This window comes from Nicotiana sylvestris, chromosome 4, assembly GCF_000393655.2.
Source record: "Nicotiana sylvestris chromosome 4, ASM39365v2, whole genome shotgun sequence".
NCBI lineage: Eukaryota > Viridiplantae > Streptophyta > Magnoliopsida > Solanales > Solanaceae > Nicotiana > Nicotiana sylvestris.
The window spans coordinates 64,389,509-64,397,080 of record NC_091060.1 but is presented as its reverse complement, the minus strand read 5'-3'; positions in this window follow the sequence as shown (position 1 = coordinate 64,397,080).

Here is a 7,572-nt window from a genome sequence, read left to right as displayed (position 1 = left end):
TGCACTCCAATTACTGTATTTTACTTGTGTTTGAACTTAAATATTAGTGTACTGCACTTATTATGTGTTTTATGCTTTATAAGTAGTGATTCCGAGTTAAGAAGATATTCTGGAGCTAAATCGAACAATTTGGACCTTTAAAGTCTGAGTAAAAGCTCAAGAAATTAAACTGGGATCACGTACGGGGGTCAGGAGCCAAGTCTGAATGTCAGAACGTGAAGAAAATAAAATAAAGTGTAAAAAATGTACTGCCTCGCCGCATGGGGCGGCACGACATTGTAGTTTGCTGCTATATGTCAGAATCTGCACTCTGAACTTTCATACTAATGTCCCACATATGGCGGCGCATGGCGCAGCGCGCCTGTAAAAATTTCTCAGAGTATTTTCTTATTTGGCTTGGAAAGGGTAGTTTCGTCCGAGTCCGTTTCTACATGGTATAAATATGTCAAAATGATATTTTTGAATGGCCTTTTGACCTTAGAAGTTTTGGGAGAGAATTGAAGGCTACAAGACACAGAAGACTTTATGACGTTAGAATTGAAGGCCTTTTGACCTTGGATTGTAACGTTAGTAGTTTACCTTAGGGTTTGACATTATTTGAGGACTTGGTTATTGTTTATGGATTTGATATAACGACCCGGTCGGTATTTTTGAGATTTATATCCCCAATCCCCTATTTGTTACTTCCCCCGTATCGTTTCTGCATATGTGACTTGCCGGGAGGTTTCGTTTTAGTTTTTGGAGTGTTTTGGGACACTTAGTCCCTAAACGGAGGCTTAAGTCTTAGGATTTGGACTGTAGTCAAAATTGTGTGAAGGCAACTCTAGAATAGAGTTTCGTCGGTTCCATTAGCTCCATTGGGTGATTTTGGACTTGGGGGTGTGTCCGGATTGTATTTTGGAGGTTTGTAGCTGATTTAGGCTTGAAATGACGAAAATTGAATTAGTGGAGATTTTGACCAGCAGTGGACTTTTTTATATCAATGTCGGAATCGGATTTAAGAAGTTGAAGTAGGTCTGTAATGTTAAATATTACTTGTGTGCAAAATTTGAGGTCAATCGGACATGGTTTGATAGGTTTCGGCGTCGGTAGTAGAAATTTGAAGTTTCAAGTTCTTTAACTTTGAATTGGAGGATGATTCATGATTTTAGCGTTGTTTGATGTGATTTGAGGGCTCAACTAAGTTTGTATGGTGTTTTAGTACTTTTTGGTATGTTTGGTTGAGGTCCCGGGGGGCCTTGGGTGTGTTTCAGATGCTTAATGGATTGAGTTTTTGACTTATGCAATTGCTGAAGCTATCTGAGTTCTGGTGTTTTCGCACCTGCGGTGGGAAGACCGTAGGTGCAGGATCACACGTGCAGAGAGCCAAGCATAGAACTAGAAAATAGAGGAGTTGCTAGGGGTCACATGTGCGAGGTGAATTCCGCATCTGTGATGCCCGCAGATGCGTTAGAGTGTTTGCATGAGCGGTGAAGGACAGCAGAAGCGGACATGGGTCCGCAGGTTTGCACACACAGGTGATACCCTCTGATCGCAGGAGTGGACGCTGAGTTTTAAGTGGAATCCACACCTGCAATGGCGATTTGCAGGTGCGGTGATGCAGGTGTGATGGCAGGTCCGTAGATGCGGATATAACTGGGTAGAAAAGAGAAATTCGAGGATTTGATTCCCATTTCGATTTTGGGACTTTGAGAGCTCGGGGTGAGGTGATTTTTCGACGTTTCTTCGAGAAGATTGTTAGGCTAAGTGATTCTAACTCGGATTGGGCGATATTTCATGAATCTATTGTTATTTTCATCTTCTAATTAGGGATTTGAGTTGGAAGTTTGGGGAAAAGTGGTAGAAACTTCATAAATTAAAATTTTGAGTTTTGAAAGACAATTTGAGGTTGGATTCGAGTAATTCTTGTATAGTTAGACTCATGAGTGAATGAGTGTTCATATTTTGTGACTTTTACCCGATTTCGACACATGGGCCCGGGGAGACTTTTTGGGTGATTTTCCAATCCATTAGCTAGATTAGTTCCTTGTAGTTATATTTATGTTATGTAATTGATTTTGGCTAGATTTGGGCCATTCAGAGTCGGATATTTATAGGGAAAATATTTTTACGGATTGATTTGAGCTTGGTTTGAGGTAAGTGGCTTGCCAAACCTTGTGTGAGGGAACTCCCCTTAATTTGGTACTATTTTTGATATGTGAGCACCGTTTATGTGCGGTGATGAGTACGTACATGGTTATTGTACAAAAAACCCGATTTCTGCTAAGTAATAACATGTTTTCTTCTTATTTGAGTTATACCAGCATGTGCAGTATCATGTTTAGCCTAGACTAGCATATCTATGTGCCTTAATTGCTTAACTGAACGTTGTGCAGCACGCTTAGTGGATTTCCTGATTTCCCTTGACTTGTACTTAGTATAAACTGCATATTTTCTTACCATAACTGTTATCTTATTGTTTGAGCTACATATTTACTTTGGGACTACGGAACGTTTTCGGTAGATCCCCCTGCATATTTACGTTTGGGACTATGAGATGGTATCTTGGGAGATCCCCTGTTGTTATCTCTGTGTACTGAGTTATTACATTTCTATGATTTCATTCTTGTTAAATTTCAGCCTTTATTTTACTCTGCCTTATTTTATTATATATATACTAATGGGGCCCTTACCTGACCTCATCACTACTCGATCGAGGTTAGGCTTGTCACTTACTAGGTACCATTGTGGTGTACTCATGCCTCTCCTGCACATGTTTATCGTGTGCAGATCCAGATACCTCTTACTAGTTTCGAGTTTAGTTTCACGGTTGCTGCTGTTCAAGAGATTTCAAGGTACACCTTCCCACGTCCGCAGACCTCGGAGTCCCCCTCTATCCCCCTATGTCGATTCTTCCCTTATTTCTTTAGACACTGATGTATAAAACAGTTAGAAATTGTTAGAAACATGTGACTTATGGTGTTCCGGGTCTTGAGAGAGTTGTGTATACTTCAAGAGTTAATTATTGTATATGCCGAGCGGCATCTCCAACATTTCAATTAAAATTATCTGCTACGATTAGTTGTTAAATTTTATGTTTCTCATTTTATTTTCGCAAATGTTAGGCTTACCAAGTTGTAGAGACTAGGTGTCGTCACGACAATTCACGTAGGAAGAATTTGGATAATGACATTTGATTATTGTTTAATTGCTTGCATTTGTTAGAGGAGCTTTAGTAGAGTTGTGATTTCATTCTTTATAGTGTTTAATCAAAAGAGGAACATCTGATTGAATATCATTGCACCGTATAAAAGGGCAGCCCGGTGCACTAAGCTCCCGCTATGGACGGGGTCTGGGAAAGGGTCGGACCGTAAGGATCTATAGTACGCATCCTTACCCTGCATTTCTACAAGAGGCTGTTTTCACGGCTTAAACCCATGACCTCCTAGTCACATGGAAATAACTTTATCATTGCAGTGTATGCCTTAGTTTATTTTGATGGTTCTTTGAAGTAATCGAGAGAGATTTTTTGAGTTACCGTTTAAATTAAGATTGTGAAATAATCGCAAGAAGTTTCTCTTAGATCATTCCTACCAATAGATTCTTGCGAGTTTCACCGCACTTCACATTAGTTTATTTGAAAAATTTAGATTTAATCGAGAGAGGAGTCTGAATCGAAAGTATAAGCTAATCACCTATTGAATTCATAAGAATCGATAGAACATCAAGAGTGAAATATAACAATATCATATCTAGAAAAATAACCTTGCACCTATCATGTCAAACCCCTTATTTCTCACATTGATAAGAACCGAACTTTGCTAATCTCTAGTTCTTTGCAGTCTATTGTAAATTACTTTACCTTAGTATTTAATCGTAGTTCGTAATCATTCCAATCAAGTTTTGATAATCCTAGCGTTAAACCATAAATTGCTAGAGCATTGTTTAAATACAATCTCTATGAAGACGATATGTTAACTATTTTACCTTTGACTGGCGAGCATCAATTTCGTGTTGTGTTTTGCCCTCGTCAATAATACAGTTGAATTTTTCACGTGGTTTATAGACAAGCTAACTGATTTGATCCAAAACGATAAATAAATTAGATTAAAGATAAGACTTAGTATAAAAACTAAAGGAAATGGCAGATCTTACTCCGGGAGTGATTCCTCCAAGGACAGAAGTTATAGCAATGTAAAGCAGGAAATAATGTTGTATTATTTAACTTGAAAATAGAATATTGTATAAGTTTTGCCAAAGATTTCGTGTCCCTATAATGGCTGTTGAAACTACTATTTATAGCTACACATATAAAACAAGATCCTAGGATTACGCCCCTATTAAATTACAATAAAGGATGTCATTGATGAAGATTTAACGGCATGTCATAAATGCCAAAATTCTCTGCAGCGACTGCCTATTTAATATTTAAAATATTCTTCATTAAATGTTATCTGGTGACAAACATTCGTTTCGCTTCCGTTGATTATGTTCCATTCGAGATCTATCCAATACCAACTGCAGTTGTTATCCTCGATCTCAATTCTTACTCGATTCATCTTCCGTCTGCCTCCGATTCTATATTTCACACAGTCATTCGATCATTTAATGTAAAACAATTTTACCCTATACACTGAACTCATTCAAACACACGCTTTAGAAAAAACAAACCAAAAAGACATGTATTTCAATTTCGAATTAATATTGATAGTTGGTAACGATAAAAGAAAAAGAACGCATATCACGCCCAATTACGCGGTTACGTCCTAAAAAGAGATTAATCAAACAGTATCTTAGTACAACTTTCTTAAGGTTTCCAATGACACCATGCATGTTATCACGTTATTTTGGTGAGAGAGATAGGAAACAATTTAAGTTTTTGGGCAAACTTTTTCTTGCAAAGGAATTCAACCCTTTCTTGGGAAAACGATACATTTTCTTTATTAATTGTCTTCCTTTAGTAACCACTTTGATTTAATATTTATTTATATATAGATCAAGCAATCACCGATCTTATCCGAAGGTCACAATATATTAGATATCAATTATAGAGGAAGAAAAAAATTAATCAACAACAACCCAGTAAGATCGCACAAGTAAAGTTTGGGAAGAATAATGTGTACGCAGGCATTACCTATTGCGAGACTACTTAAGTAACCACTTCTATTTAGAGTGCGGAACCAAAATATTGTTAATTTTTACTAAAAATACTCAAATAAGTGTAAAAAAAAAAGTTACCAAAGTATATATAACGCCACTAATAGTGGCGCTATACAGTAACGTTAACTGTACCGTTACTGTATAGCGCCACTATTAGTGGCGTTATACTGACAAACTTACATAGCGCCATTAATAGTGGCGCTATATGTCTTATACCCTGACCCCACCAATAATGTCTGGGTTCAATAATTTAAATGTGTATAAAGCCACTTTTTGTGGCGCTATATACCAAAAAAAAAAATTACCCGGCTAGCCATTTTCTATATAAACATCGTAGAATCGCCCCAACTTCATTCAAAAATTTTTTTTAACTCTTGTTGGTTTCTATTGTTGTTAAATTCTCCAGCATTTTTTCATTATGTCTGAAGAACGTAGAATAAGAGTATCATTATATTGGGGGGTGAGGTTGTGATGGAGAATAACTCTGTGGGCTACAGTTTACCTGCTAAGTGTAATGTTAAATTGCCACTTTCAATTGAGTACGAAACATTGATATCGTTGTTATGCAAAAAAATGAGTGTGAGAAAACGTTCAGTGATACTCAAAGTAACCGGAAGATATCCGTATTCCGTTACGCCGCAAGGGGTTGCTTTTTACTCAGAGTTTAACATCGACGATGATGACACTTTGAGTGATTTCTTGAGGACTCCGGACGAATGCCGGGAATTTCTTGTAATCACAATGTTGGAGATGTACGTGAAGGTCGAAGACGTTCCAAAAAATGAGGTTGTGCGTAGTAGAGATAACCCCCAGTCATCGGGTGGTTATTCTGGATCAGTTTTTGCCGGACATGTTCCAGATGAAAGAATTTTTCTTGATTTAAATTTATCACCGTCGGCGAATGAGCAGCGAGAAAATAATTTATACCCTGTTTTGCATAATTCACAAGAAGAGTGGTAAACTTCAATTTTCATTTGTGTTAATATGTATATTTTTGCGTATTGAATAAATTTTAACGCTCATTTATTTAATAGGGGTACCAGCCGGATATGAATTTTACAAGTGACCCATCCGGTAGTCATCACCTAACTGAAAACGTCCATCATGGAATGTCATCACATTACAACTTGTAAGTGAAAAGCTACAGCCATATATAAAGCATTTATTAATTTAGCAGCTTATATTTTTGTTGAAATGTGCAGTGAAAACGAGCAAGTTGAACTACCCGTACTCACTCAATTGCCCGAAAACGACGTATTACACCAGGATCTGGCAGATGAACAGAGTGAGGAAGAGAACAGCGATTACGATAACAATGTCGATGAATCGGGAGACGAGACACCATTTGCTCGTGAGGATGGTGATGAAGAGGACGAGGAGGAAGGACCGAATTTGAAGAGAGCCCCCATAGACGAAAAGTGAACGAGTCTGAAGTGCCGTTTCATTCAAGGGAGATTCCTTATATTGATAACTTGTCAGCCGTGCCGGATGTGGAAGCTCTCACACGGGATTTTGATAAAATCCGGACAGCAATGTGGGATGAGTCTAGACCAACGGTGCTTGCAAAGGGGATGTTTTTTCCTGATAAAGCACGCGTAAGCAGGGCTTGTAAAATGCACAATGTTAAAGAGTGTCGTGAGATTCAGGTATCGGAGTCAAGTCCGACGGTATACAAGGCTATTTGCCGCAGGTGGTTTTGGCCATGTAATTGGATGTTGCGTGCGTCGAAGAAGAAAACAGGTATGTGGAAAGTGGGTAAATACATTCCCACCCACACATGCGAAATGGACACTTTCAACGGGAATCACTTCAACTTGGATATTGACTTGATATCTCTTGTACTTATTCCGCACATCGAAGCGTCCATAAGGTATAAAATCAAAGAGTGCATTACAGCAGTCTACCAGGAATATGGCCACACAATTACTAAAAGAAAGGCATATCTTGGGCGCAAAAGAGCGTTTGAAATAGTCTATGGTAACTGGGATAAGTCATTTGCAGATCTGCCTAGCTACATGGCTGCACTGCAGCACTTTAACCCCGGAACAGTTATTGAATGGAAGCTTGAGCGGAGTCCGGGTAAACCAGAATATATATTCAATTACGTGTTTTGGGCGTTTAAGCCAGCAATTGATGGTTTTCCGTATTGCCGGCCCGTAATATCCATAGATGGAACTCATGTCTATGGAAAGTACGATATCAAGCTATTGATAGCCGTGGCTGTGGATGCAAATGGACAGATATTTCCTCTAGCCTTTGCTATTTGTGCAAATGAAAGCACAGAGACGTGGACAATGTTTTTGAACCACTTGAAAGAGCACGTTGTCAAACATCGTTCAGGTATTTGTCTAATATCTGATCGGCACGGGGGTATATTAAGTTCTGTGGAGAACCTTCCTGCCTGGCAAGAACCTTATGCATACCACCGTTACT